Raw genomic sequence first — 15,025 nt, forward strand, 5'->3', positions numbered from 1 at the left:
TACGTATAGAAAAACATTTGGAAGAAATTTACCAAAATATCCCTGGGATTATTACTCCCAGGTGAGTTTATAAATGATTTTCTTTTTCTACTTTTTTGTCTTTTCCAACTTTTCTATTTACAAACCTGTATTGCTCCTATGATCAGAAGGGAGGAAAGCATCTTTATTTTAAAAAATTAAAAAAAGAAAGATAGATCACCTTGGTAATGCCAAAGAAAGAAAAAGAAGAGCAAATTCTTAACTGCTGGCAAGAAGAGAGAGCAGGGTGGAAGCTCTGCATTCTGCACCTCCTGCCTGATGAGGAGTCCTAGAATTCTTATGGTGCCAAAGGCGCTGCCAAGGCATAGTGAGAGGGTTCACCTGTTCCGCATCACACATCATTTAGACGTAGGCAGCTCTGGAACCAGTTTTTCTGTCTCCCAGTCTAGGATTCTTTTCTCTCTGGCTCTATGTGACTTTCCACCTCCCTTGGTCACTTTTCTGGAAAAGATGTCTATCTGTGGAGAGACTGAAAATGCATCAGGAGCTGAAGGAAGAAAAACAGCTGGCAGTAAAGTCTGTGATCAGAATGCTTACATCCCCGGGAATTAGGGTTTGACAGAGAAGTATATTGGAAAATGGAAAGCCACCCCTGATCTATGCATGCCCAGTTCAGATCATTTGCTGAAGGGAGAAGCTGAGGAGTGAATTTGTTTTCCCACAGGCCCATTTTATTTCACTGAGCTTCCAACAAGCCTGTGGGGAAACAAATTCACAAATGATCTGAACTGGGCTTCCAACAAGCCCAGTGCAATAACCATAGTGTTATTTCATTACCTTTCAACTCTGAATAAATGAAGATAGTCAACTGTGATGTAGATAGTCAACTTGTGCCAGTGACCTCGCCAGCGTGGGTGTGGATGTGAATGTGACTAGTGAGTGTTAAGTAAGTGTGGGGTATTCGAAAGAGCACTGGTCTCTGGAAACCGACCCAAGTTCAGATCTCACTTCTGGCACCTACTGTTGGGTGATCTTGCTTCATCTGTCTTGACCTTTGTCATCTCACTTGTAAAATAAGGAAGTACATTCCCCTAGAAATGTTTGCAAGAGTTAGATTAGGTAACAAACCTAAAGTGGATGGGCGGCTGTGTTCCAGATACATGTCCATTCCATGTTTACCAAAGTCTCATGCATAGGTAAAGTGGTGCTTTTACCTGGTGTTACACTGACCTATCCCACGCCCTCTGGGGCTACAGTTAGGATTGTTCTCAGTGGCCATAGAAAAGCTAACTGGCCTCGGAAGGTCAGAGTTCATGAACTTGACTTTATTAGCCTATCAAGCCTGTGAATCAACCGTGGAAATATTAATTCAGAAAGTGAGCGTGAAGAGCCTACCTTGCAGTAGGCATTTTGAACATGTAAGAAAGTTCAGGCACCCACAGATAGCCGAAGTTCAAGATAAAGGCAACTCCTTAAGAGGTTCAAAGTTGTAAGGTTGTTCAAAACTAGATCAAATCAGCAGACTCAGGAAGGCCTTCATGGAGGAAGCCCCTTAGAAGCCCGATAGGCAGTTGGTGGGGAGAGGTGTGACAGAGAGCTCTGCAAGGGATGGAAACAGCTTGAGCCAAGGCTGGGACTGAAAAGTATGAGATGTTCCTCAAGAACACTGACTCTTCCAACCTAGCCAGAGGAGGGAGTAGTGAGGTAGACATGGAGAAGTGTGTTGTGTCTTGTTTTAGTTTGGAAAAGCTGCCGGGATATGATATACCAGAAACAGAATGGTTTTTAAAAAGGGGAATTTATTAAGTTGCAAGTTTACAGTTCTAAGGCCGTGAAAATGTCCAAATTAAGGCAAGGCTATTAAAAATGTCCAGATGAAGACATCCAGGGAAAGATACCTTGATTCAAAAAGGCTGATGATGTTCAAGATTCTCTCTCAGCCAGGAGGGCACATGACAATGTCTGCTAGCTTTCTCTCCTCATTTCATAAGGTTTCCCTGGGAACATTTTCCTTCTGCTCCAAAGGTCTCTGGCTGTGTGGACTCTATTGGTTCTGGTGGCTCTAAATCTTTGTTCAAAATGTTTCCCTCTTAAAGAGTTCCAGTAAGCAACCCCACCTTGAATGGATGGAGACACATCTCCATGGAAACTGTCTAATCAAAAGTTACCACCCACAACTGGATGTGTCACATCTCCGTGGAAACAATCAAAAAGATCCCACCCAGCAATATTGAAGGAGGGCTAAAGAACATGTCTTTTCTGGGGTACATAATAGCTTCAAATCGGCACACACCTATATCATAGTGCTTTGATAACCCATGGGGAGTCATGGGGTGTTTTGTTTTTTTATTAATATTTTTATTGATAAATCTTCACACACGTACATTCCATACATGGTATTCAGTCAGTGGCTCACAATATCATCTCCTACTTATGTATTCATCACCATGATCATTTTTTAGAACATTTGCATCACTCATGGAGTGTTTTTAAGATTGGTGGAGAGGGAGTTAAACAAACGGAGGTTAGAGATGGACCAAGTGAATTGGTAAGGGGCAAGAGACTGAAAGTTCACTGTAAGAGCTGAGCTTCGGGAGCTTATGGGTAGAGCAGTGTGGGGTAATAATGAGGCCTGTGGAGGTAGGGGTGGAGGAGGTTGAAAGTGAAGAGAAGGAGACACTCTTGGGCCAGGAGTTTGCAGGGTTATTGGCTTTGAATATGCAGATGCAGAGCCCTACTAAAGAGAAAAAGAAGCCAGTGAGCTGGGTGCTGAGGCCTTCAAGGAGAGGGAGAGGGCCTGGAAGTCAGTAAGTCCCTGTCTGAGAATGGGGAGTGAGGGGCAGGCATCCCCAGTGGCTGGTAAGCTCTCCAGAAGTGGGGAAGTTGTTGAATAACTGAGATGAAACAGGGAGAACGTGGTTTCTTCCAGCACCATACAGTAGAGTGAGGAAAAGGGAGGTTCCACCTTTGCTGTGGTCATCCAGACCTGTGCCCCCTGGGGGGGTAGGGTGCCGGAAGTTGTGGTTACCTTGACACCGGGCTGATGTGTCTTGGAGGAGCTAGTTTGGTTCTCTGAGACACAAATCTGATGTATGGGTAGTAGTTGTTGCTTTTTTAATACCTCCTCAGCCAGTTTCTTTATGGAGGGTTTAACTGGACACAGTAGTTTGCACAGTAGGGATGGTTAAATTATCAGATTGCTTTTGAAGTTTTATACTATAGAACCTAGTTTGCCTACCATCTCCAGTGTTCAGTTATAAACAGAGAGGTTAATAAGGGATCAGCTAAGAAAGTTATGGAAATAATGAAAGAGTATTTGAGAAATAGGACTTCATAACCTGTTTTTTCTTTCCATCAGAGTTTGTTGAATGCCTTCAGGAAGCAAGGCACTTCTGGGTGGTTCCCAGACTTGTGGCTGTTTTTGACACCCCTGGACTCTTACATGCTTCCAGAACCATCTTCCCTCTTTCTCTATGCTAAAAGTGGTTTTCACTGCACAAATAATATGCAATCCATTCTTATTATAAAAATATTCAAATAGCACAGAATAATGTAGAGTGGAAAATATAACAGCCCCCCTTCACTTTCCCTTGTTTCCCACCCCTCCCAGATGTGACCACACTTGATACCCAGTTCACTTAACCACAGTCCAGAAAGGTCTGAAAAAACGAAGTTCTTTCCTTAACTCATTTGGCAGCAAAGCCTGATCTGAACAAACGTGAGGCTGTTTAGCATTCCTGTGGATCCCACATACTGTAAATATTCATCCTTTTCACTCTAGAAATATTCATGAGTTTGAGTAAGAGTGATCAAGTTTTATTTTTCCCAGTTTTCCCTCAGCAATTTAGAAGTGCACATTTGTTTTTAGTCTTCTTGTGTTTATCTATGATTTTTAACACACATGTAGAGTAACTTGTACATATTAACATTCTTGGGCATGCTGTTGGTTGGAATCTGTTCTTCTTACACCATCCCTCCACTCCCAGATCTACTTGAGAGTCCTTCCTTGCAGCCTCTCACCTTTGCTTCCATCACAACTTTTCCCAGGCAGGAGATTGTTGTTTCTCCAGTTCCTGCTTCCAGCTGCTCTGCCTTTCCCCCACCCCATCCCCAGGCTGAATACATTATTAGCTATGAGTATGTGTGTGTATTTTGTATGTGAAGAATCTCTTTGGGAACTATTTACAGATAGTGATACATTTCAAGAGGTCAGTTATGTAAAAATCATTAACAGGGAATACAATAGTTAGAGTAAAATTAAATTTTATATGTAGTTAATATTTTGTGGAAGATTGGGGAGAATACAAAATATATGCAGTATAACCTGATTCAAAATGATTGCTGAATTTCCAATTTTATGTAAAATGAGAATCAGCATTTTAAATTTAAGTGGTATACCAGTGTGCTAGGAGGGCTCTGAGTCACCTGGTACAGCCCCCACCTCCAAGCAGTTGAGTTTTTAAATCTTTTGGAATGGGAGCCAGTGTTTATATACCCAAGTACACCACTAGCTGTGTGACTTTGGGCAAGAAGTTAACTTTCTGGGCCTCATCTGTAAAATAAAAGGGGTTGGATTACATGTATTTAATTGTTAATTAAGGTAGATGATTTTCTGCCTGTGACGTATTTTCCAGGGGGCCACAAGAATCCCACCCCAAATACTCTTCTTACACCATGACTTTGACACTTCTCCCATCCAGAGGTGGACTCCGTGCCCCTTCCACTTGAAATTGGGTGGAATTTTGTAACAAAGTACAGTGGAAGTGGCTCTACATGACTTCTAAAGCTAGGTCACCAAAGGCCTTGCAGCCTTCTCTTTGTCACTGGAATTCTTGCTTTTGAAGCCTTTGGCAACAGGGTGAGCAGGCTGACTCCTAAGGCTGCCATACTGGAAGGAATCCCAAACCAGTCTACCTGGACAGACCAATGGAGAGACCCCGGGCTACAGGGAGAGAGCGCCATTCATTTGGTCAGCCCCCAGCTGCTTCAGCTTTCCCCTTTGCGCATTCTAGCTCTACCTGTCAGCTGATGGCAGACACAGAGAAGCAAATGACTGATTGCAGACACGTGAAAGATTGTGAGCCAGAGCCGCCCAGCTGAGTGAGCCCTTCCCTAACTGCTGGCCTACAGAAACCCTGAGAGAGAACACAATGACTGTGGTTGTTTTAAGCCACGAGGCTTTGTGGTAATGTTTTAGGTAGCAATACAGCATTGGAAACATTACCTGTTCCCCTTACAAGTTTGTTTTATTCCATATTTCCTCCATATTACCATCTGTGTTAGTTTACAAGCTGCTGGAATATGATATACCAAAACTAGAATGACTTTTAAAAGGAGGAATTTAGTGTTACAAGTTTACAATAGCAACCCTATAAAGTTGTCCAAACTAAGGCACCCAGGGAAAGATACCTTAATTCAAGAAAGGCCGATGGCTCTAGAACACCTTTGTCAGCTGACTAGTCATGTGGCTGGCATCTGTTGGTCCCTTGTACCTGGATTCCATTGCTTTCAGCCTCTGTTCTTGTGGGGGCTCCTCACTTTGCTTCTTCAGGGTTGGCTAGCATGTCTTGGCTTCCCTTGGCTCTCTCCAGGTTTTGGCTTGCTTAACATCTCATGGCAACATCCACTGGACTCCAAGCATCTCCAAACATCTGTATTTCTGTTCTACAAGTGTTGGCATCTGTATCAGCTCTGCTCTGAAGTTTCTGATGGCTCTGTCATTTCTGTTGTTTCTGTCTCTTTCCAAAATGTTTCCTCTTAAAGGAATCCAATAAACTAATCAAGGCCCACCTGAATTGGGGGGAGTAACATCTCCATCTAATCAAAGGCTAATACCACAATCTCCATTACGATAATCTAATCAAAAGTTCCAACCTACATTCTGGAATCAGGATTAAAAGAAACAGCTGTTCCCACAAGATTAGATCAGGACTAAAACATGGCTTTTCTGGGGTATATAATATTTGCAAGCCAGCACACCATCTAACATACTGTATAATATTCTGGTTTATTATCTGTCTCCTCACTAGAATGTGATCTCCTGAAGACAGAGATTTTTGTGTATTTTGCTCACAGCTTTATCTACATTGCCTAGAACAGTGCCTCGCACACGTAGTAGGTTTGATAAACAGTTGTTGAATGAGTAAATGAAGTGGTGGGAGGAAAGGAGTGTTTGGCTCAGCTCTTCCAAACAAAGTCCCTGTTTCTTTATTCAGATGGCCCCCAAATCCAATTCATGCTTGTGGTGTTTATTGATAGGGAGTTTGAACTTTCACTGGGGATTAGCTAGGGGTGAACAACAGTCAATTTCTTTTCACATCTTTGGTTTGTCATTTTCCTCCTCTTTCTTTAGATCAATGTGTTCCAGTCTACTTTCTATCTTTCAAGATTTTCTCAGACTTTTTAGTTGGATGATTTGTATATTTTTTAGTTTCCTATACTGTTGAAGTTTCTTTTTTTATCTTTTAGGGCTACCTGTTGAGTAATCTTAGTGGAATTTTAAGCAGAATGAGAAATAGACACATATGCTCAGTTTGCCATCTTAATGCAGTATCCATTCTCTTAGCTTTCCATATTTTGATGTTATGTTAACTAGTACATAAAGGTTTATATTTTATAACTTTATTGTGATTGTATTCTTTGTCAATGTAAAAGAACTTCAGCAGATACTGCCAGTGTTTGAAAGTATTTTATCAAATTATACTCCCATCTGGAATATGAGTTTCAGTTTCTTGACATTTTCATTCACACTCGATATCATCAGTTTGTTTAATTTTAGCCATTCTGGTGAGTATGTAGTAATACTTATTGGGGTTTTAATTTATGTTTCCTCATGAGAAATGATATTGAGAGTCTTTTCAAATGCTTATTGTCCATTTTATATTCTCTTGAATGAAATGCTTATTTAAATTCATTTGCCCATTTTAAATTGGGTTGCCTTTTTCATATTAATATTCTTTGTATATATGTTTGTTCTGGGTTTTAAGCTACCAGAATGCGATATACCAGAAACAGAATGGCTTTTATAAGGGGAAATGTATTAAGTTGCAAGCTTACAGTTTACATGAAAATGTCCCAATTAAAGCAAGTCTATAAAAATGTCCAGATTAAGGTACCAACAAGAGGTGACCTTCACTCAAGAAAGGCTGATGAAGTTCAGGGTTTCTCTTTCAACTGAAAAGGCACATGGCAAACATGGTGATGTCTGCTAGCTATCTCTCCAGGCTTCTTGTTTCATGAAGCTCCTCCAGAGGTCTCTGGCTATGTGGGCTCTCGTGGTTCTCGTGGCTCTCAAGCTTTCTCCAAAATGTTTTTTCTTTTAAAGGATTCCAGTAAACTTATTAAGACCCACCTGGAATGGGTGAAGTCACATCTCCCTCTAATCAAAGGTTGATACCCACAACTGGGAGAGTCACAGCTCCATGGAAATAATTTAATTAAGTTTCCACCCTACAGTGCTGAATAGAGATCAAAAGAAAACGATGCCTCCATGACATGGATCAGGATTAAAGCATGGCTTTTTAGGGTAGATAATCCTGTCAAACCAGCACAGGTTTTTTAAATGTGCTGTCATACAAGCTCTTGGTCAGATATATATATATTGCAGACATTTTCTCTGAGTATATGACTTACTTATTCACTTTCTTAATGCTGTCTTTGATGAACATAAGTTCTTAATTTAATGACATCTAATTTACCAATTTTTTCTTTTATGCTTAGTGCTTTTTGCATCCTGTTTAAGAGATCTTTGCTCATCCAAAGGTCATGAAGGATATTCTCCTTTCTTCTAAAAGCTGGGTTATCTTAGTTTTCACATTTAGATACACTTTACATTAATATTTGTATATAGTGTGAGTTGGGGATCAGGTTTTTTTTCTTCCATACATATATGTAATTGCTTTAATGCCATTTATTGAAGAAAACATCTTTTCCACAGGTTACAGTGGTGCCTTGTTGAAAAGTCAAGTGATAACATATGTGTGGATATATTTCTGGACTTCTTATTATGTTAAATTGGTGTATATGTCTGTCTTTACAACAATACCATGCTGTCTTAATTATTGTAGCTATAATAAGTCTTAAAATCTGGTAGTATAAATGCTTCAAATTTGTTCTTCAAGGTGATTCTGGCTAGCGTGTCCTTTGCATTTGCATATAAATTTGTAGTTAATTTTTCATTTCCACACATAAACACAAAACCTGCTGGGATTTTGATTGGGATTGAATTGAATCTATATTTAAGTCTGGTGAGAATTAACAATATAGTCTTTTAATCGATGAACAAAATATATCTCTCCATATGTTGAGAACCTTCATTTTTCTTAGCAATGTTTTACAGTTTTTGGTGCAGTTGTCTTACAGGTCTTTCATCAGATTTGTTTCCAGTTTTTTTTTTTTTAATGTTATTATGAATGCTATTTCTAAAAGTTTCATTTTCCAATAGTTTATGGTCATTTCTTTTAGTCTACCTTTCCTGGCCTCACATTTATTATTATTATTATTATTATTATTATTATTATTATTTTTGCATGGGCAGGCACTGGGAATCAAACCCAGGTCTCCAGCATGGGAGGCGAGAACTCTGCTTGCTGAGTCACCATGGCCCACTCACATTTATTATTTTGATTTATCTTTAATTTTTTTTTCTCAAAAATATGTGATGGTTTTACATATCTGAAAATCTTTCTGTTGTCTTCCCATATATAAAATGGCATAGCTGGGTATTGAAGTTTTTAGCTATCATATCTTTTTATATCAAATCCTTGTGAGCATTGCTTTAGAATCTTTGGATATTTAAAATCACAGAACAGAAGGCTAAACATCAGTCTGAATTGCTTTTCCTTTGAGTATAATCTGTTTTCCTGCCTAGTTGGTTGTTATACTTTTTTTGAGGGGTGGGGGATACATGGTTTGGGAATGGAACCTAGGTCTCCGGCATGGAAGGTGAGCATTCTAATTGTAACACTTTTTACCCTAGGAATTGAAACATTTCCCTGTGATGTGCCTGCTGTGATTCTTTTTCCCTTCATTTTGCCTTTTATCTAAGGATTTAAATCTTTCTTCAGCCCAGAGAAATTTTCTCCCATTATTCCTTTGAGTATTGCTTCTCTGATCTGTTTTCTAGAGTTCTTATTGTTCATTGAAGGAATTTGATTTCCATGTGTTTTCTTTTTACTTATAATTTTAATTGCTTTATAATTTTGCTCTTTATTCTTGAAAAATTTGTGTATCTTCTATTTTTATTTTTATTTTTGGGGGGGGTGCATGGTCTGGGAATCAAACCCGGTTCTCCCGCATGGAAGGCGAGCATTCTACAAAGGTGGGCATTCTATTTATGTCTTTTAATTTCTCACTTTCATTTTATGAAATATCCAGTTCAATCTTTGCTACCTTTATTGCATCTTTAAAATTTAGGATTCATGTTTTCCAATGCTGTGAAGGTTTGAAGCTATGTGTATCCGATGTTCTTAAAACTTAATCCATTCCTGTAGGTGTAGCCCTATTGTGGTTGGGACCTTTTGATTAGGTTATTCCAGTTGAGACATGCCCCAAGTGTATCTTAATCCTCTTACTGGAGCCCTTTGTAAGAGCATGAAGTAAAGAGAAAGAGAAGACAGAGAGATAAAGACACAGAAGTTGAAAAAGAAAGCTACAGATGGAAAAGCCAGAAGCTGGAAGCAACTAAACTTGGGAGAGACCAGCAGACCCACCATGTGCCTTGCCATATGACAGAGGAGTCCAGAATCGCCTGCAGTCATTTTTCAGGAAGAAGATATTTTCCTGTTGTCACCATGATTTGGACATTTTCGTGACCTAACTCTAAACTTGTAAGCTAATAAATCCCCATTGTTAAAAGCCAGTCCATTTCTGGTATATTGCATTTCAGCACCTTTAGCAAATTAAAACAAGTGCCAAGAATGTTTTTCTTATCTCAGGTCATTTATTTTTTTATGGCTGCCTGCTCTTGTTTTATAGATTCATTGTTCACTTAAATTACCTTGTTTGTGTCTCCATTTTAAAAGAGGACAGTTACTCTGATTTTAAAACCGGTCTCCTTTTAACTACAGAATCTTTTATTATTTTATAGTGCTGACCTTTTCCTGGCCATCCGATCTTGGGTTGGAAAACTGTGTTAGGCTAATATTGTGGCCTGGGGAGGATTCTGCCATAGATCCTTTTGGGGCTTGGTTCAAATCTTTGAAATATAAAAAAGAGAAAAAAGAATCTTTAAAGTTACTTCTCCACTTTTCCTTTGCCAGACAAAGGAGAACTGGAATGGAGGGCAGTCAGAATCAGCAGCTTGTGCCCTTGATTCTACCCCCACGATCGACCATGCCCACTCCTCGTTTGGCATGACTGCACATGTTAGGAGCCAACCTTGGCGTTGCCGCTCTTTGCACACTGGCCATCAGTGTTGGGAGTGGGCTGAGTGCTGTGGCAGGATCCTCTTATTTCTGGCTTCCAAAATCCACTCTGTTTCTAGAAGGCCCTGGAGGATTGGTCCAACCATCTCAGGGGCCAGTCCTCATCTCCAGCCCTGGGGCCTGGTCCCCTGCTGCTCAGTCCACTGTTACCGCTTCTAGGAGGCTTTTTCTTCGCAGGCTGTGAGTAGTGAATTGGACAGCTCTTTCCACCATTTAATCTAACCTGACTTTATCAGATTGGATCATCTACATTTCTTATAGATCGGTAGCACCCTTCTCTAATTTCCAGTATGAATATAGATTTTTCTTTTATATTTCTGTGGTCATGTCAGAAGGACATGGATGTTGAGTGCAACTTCTCAGATTACTTTCTTAGATTAGGTGGCACCAACAAGTTTCCCTTGGACATACAAAATGTTTTTCTATGAACCATGGGCCTAGCCCTTTGTTAACATGCTCTCTAGTCCCATGTCCTGATCGTCTGGACTCCAAGTAAAACTTTTTTCCAGCTATTCAGGGTTGCTGCAATCCTGCCCCCAAACTCAAGTTTTTCAAGCAGTCCTGAAAGTTTCTGTATTTTCTTTAGGAATCTTTAAAGAAGCTAAGGGAAAATCAGGGTCACTTTAGTGATGGAGGCCTTGGAGTCCTTAATGAGTCAGAGTCTCTTACTTAAACTATTCTCTTATTGTCCTAATTCTCAGCCTCTAATCTTGCTTCTCTCATTCTCTACTCTGCCTTGATGATGACTTTCTCAAGAGCAAACAAGATCTTGTCATTCCACTGCTTAAAAATCTTTAGTGACAGCATGTTGCCTAATCTAGTTCAGTGCTTTTTGTGGTCTGGCCCCTGCTGACCTACCAGCTTCACCTTGCCACCAATTCCAAACTCCAGCCATTGCCCCCAACCCCAAACTCCAGCCATTGCCTCAAACATGTCATGCTGCTTTATATGTCTGTATTTTTGAAATGTTGGTGCTATTACTTAGAAAGTTGTCCCTTACGCCCCATCCCCACCCGCAGTCAGCCCAATGATGTCTGCTGCTAATCCTGTGGGCCCGGTTCAGGAGTCTGCTTCTCTGGAAACTTCCTTGATTCCTACCCCAACGGAGTTGACCACTCCTTTCTTTGTTCTTTTGCTATGCTATGCCATATGTGAATATATGTATGTGTATGTATGTACATGTATTTGGAAATGGTTCTAAAATTATTCATATATGCACAAATTTATTAACTGCTTTATAATTTCTCATTTATACCCATCTCCTATCCTGGATGGTCCTGAGGGCAAAGACCATTATCTCATTTCTATGGGCATTGTTTCAACTAGCACAATACAGTCCATATCAAGCAGCCTAAGAAATGTTTGTTTGCATGAAAACATCTTTTTGTCTATATCCTTTGTCTTCTCTGCAGTCTCCTCCCTCTATAGTTATATTCTTTCCCCCTTTCCTCTTCCTTTATCAGACCCTGTTTCCCAGGCAGAAAAAAATAATTTTCTGTTTGTTTTTCTATCTCACTCATCCAATGTGTTATAATTATTTGTTTTTGTATTGCCTGACTGTTCTCCTGTGAGCTCCCTACAAACAGAATCATATTTTCCACTTTTATATCACAGCATCTGGCACAATGCCTTGCACACATTAGGTGCTCAATGAAAGACTGTTGAGTTGAATAGAGTATTATTTCTGGAAACTGGCTGCTGGCTGCTGAAAAGCACAGAGTATCTTCTCGAGGTCATGGAAATATTCTGAAATGGGAATGGGGTAATATTTTGTACAACTCCATAGATTTGTATATAAATTATACCCCCAAAAAAGGTAAAAGATCAGCAAAGCCATTGCTGATGACAGGCCAAGAGGAGAGGGACTTAGAAGCACAGAGTTGAGGGTGGAGGTGGGGGGTGCACAGAGGAACCATCTGACCACCCATCCTGGTTCAGTTCTGGGGTGTGATTTCTTTGAGCTACAGCTCACCCACATGTAGAGGCGGGGAAGAAATCACACCACACCTTCTTCACAGAGTTTGAGGATCTACAAGGACACTCTCTGAGATATGCTACAAAAATGTGAAGTAGCATTAATATTTTCATCATTGCCCTTTAACCCTGCTAAAGAACCTACCCTTAAGTGATAGTTTGGAGATTTTGTCTTGTAACTTTTTGTTTTGATTTAATTATACTTGTAAAAAACTGGCAAAATAGAGTAAGGATCTCCTGTATACCTGGATTCACCTATTGTTTATATTTTGTCCCACTTGCTATTTATGTGTGCGTATTTGTGTGTGTGTGCACACGAATACATGGGTGCGTGTTTGCATATAAAAATTTGGGGGCCATTCAAGAGTAACTTGGAGACATCACGTTTGGGGGAAGTCAAAGGCACACTCAGCAGCCATCTCCCAGTCCTTGCCTAGCCCATTGCTTTTCCTCCCGTGTTTGTTTGCATGCAGGTCTTCCTGTACATTTCTGTTTCACAAGAGACCACAGGCAGCTGGGAGAGACATTAAATCTTAATCAGCCCCAGCTGCTCGCCAGGGTGCAAAGGCTGCTCACAGGCAGAGTCCCCTCCCCCTGGAGTGCATAAAGGTCAGTTCACAAGCCTGCCATCCACCAACCCTCACCGGAGCAGTCAGCTTCCTCGGGACAGGCTAAGGTGGGATCCTTTTCCCTGTTCTTTTTTTTTTTTTAGCCCCTTTGCTGTGTAAGCAATAAAGCATCCATTTGCTCGGAGTCTCTGTTGTGCCTGAACTTGTGTTTCCACAATGCGTTGTGTAGCAACTCACTCTACGTCATGCCTCTTCACCCTAAATTCTTCAGCATCTATTTCCTATAAGCAAGAGCATTCACTTATAAAACACAAACATGATCAAAATCAGAAAATTTAGCATCAACACAGTACTATTATCTAATTTCAAAATTTTCAAAAGTCCCAAGAATGTGTTTATGAAGTATTCCTTTTGCATTTCCCTCCCTCCTGAAGTCCAGGATCTAATCCAGAATCACAGTTTGCATTGATCTGTCATGTCCCTTTAGTTACCTTTAATCTGGTAACTAAGACTTCCTCAGTCTTTCTTTCTTTGTCTTTCTTGACCTTGACATTTTAAAGGAGCACAGGCCAGTTATTCTCGAGAATGTCCTACAACTTGGGTTTGTCTGATGTTTCCTTATGGCTAGATTTGGGTTATGAAGTTTTTTGGCAGGAATGCCTCAGAAGGGGTGTAACCATCTCAGTGCATCTGGCACATGATGCCTGTTTTCCCCAGTTTTGGTAATGTTAACTTTGTTGACTTGACAGTAAAGTGGTATTCATCAAATTTCTCTGCTGTAAAGTTATTTTTCCCCTTGTAAATAGCAAGTAATTTGTGGGAAAAGTCCCCATTGTTTTATTTATTACTATCATATTTTCCTTTATTGCCTTTGCATGTTTATGTTAGCTCCTTGTCTGCTAATTTCAACATTTGGGTACTCTTGTTACTTTTTCTCTATTGACTACTTTTTCTCTTGACTATGAGTCGCAATTTCTTTGTTTTCAACTGTCTAATAACTTTTATATTATATTCTGGATAATTTGAATGTTGTCATAGATTTTCTTATCTTCCTTTGAAGACTATTGATTTATTTTTTAGCAAGCAATTAACTTGGCCAGACTCAAATTCTTTTTTTTTTTAATTAATTTGTTTTAAATACCAAAAAAAACCAAAAAAAGCAAACATTCTTGACTTTTGATCATTCCGTTCTACATATGTAATCAGTAATTCACAATATCATCACATAGTTGCATATTCATCATCAAGATCATTTCTTGGAACATTTGCATCTATTCAGAAAAAGAAATAAACAGAAAACAGAAAAAATTCATACATAGCATACCCCTTACCCCTCCCTTTCACTGATCACTAGCATTTCAATGTAAATTTATTTTAACGTTTGTTCCCCCTATTATTTATTTTTGTTGCATATGTTTTACTCGTCTGTTGATAAGATAGATAAAAGGATCATCAGACACAGGTTTTCACAATCACACAGTCACATTGTGAAAGCTATATCATTATGCAATCATCTTCAAGAAACATGGCTACTGGAACACAGCTCTACATTTTCAGGCAGTTCCCTCTAGCCTCTCTATTACATCTTGACTAACAAGGTGATATCTATTTAATACATAAGAATAACCTCCAGGATAACCTCTCAACTCTGTTTGGAATCTCTCAGCCATTGCCACTTTATTTTGTCTCATTTCATTCTTCCCCTTTTTGGTCAAGAAGTTTTTCTCAATCCCTTGATGCTGAGTCTCAGCTCATTCTAGGGGTTTTCTCAATCCCTTGATGCTGAGTCTCAGCTCATTCTAGGATTTCTGTCCCACATTGCCAGGAAGGTCCACACCCCTGGGAGTCATGTCTCACATAGACAGGGGGAGGGTGGTGAGTTTGCTTGTTGTGTTGGCTGGAGAGAGAGGCCACATCTGAGCAACAAAAGAGGTTCTCTTGGGGGTGACTCTTAGGCCTAATTTTAAGTAGGCTTGACCTATCCTTTGTGAGGTTAAGTTTCATAAGAACAAACCCCAAGATTGGGGGCTCAGCCTATAGCTTTGGTTGTCTGCACTGCTTGTGAGAATTTCAAGAATT

At 39.9% G+C, this 15,025-nt stretch overlaps 1 protein-coding gene across 3 annotated transcripts in view; it reads left to right on the plus strand.

Annotated features, from left to right (window-relative positions):
- EPHX2 (epoxide hydrolase 2) overlaps window positions 1-15,025 on the plus strand; it is a 73,956-nt gene that overhangs the window by 843 nt on the left and 58,088 nt on the right. The gene's annotated exons all lie outside the window — the stretch shown is intronic.

The sequence above is a fragment of the Tamandua tetradactyla genome, chromosome 3 (assembly GCF_023851605.1).
Source record: "Tamandua tetradactyla isolate mTamTet1 chromosome 3, mTamTet1.pri, whole genome shotgun sequence".
NCBI classification, from domain to species: Eukaryota; Metazoa; Chordata; class Mammalia; order Pilosa; family Myrmecophagidae; genus Tamandua; species Tamandua tetradactyla.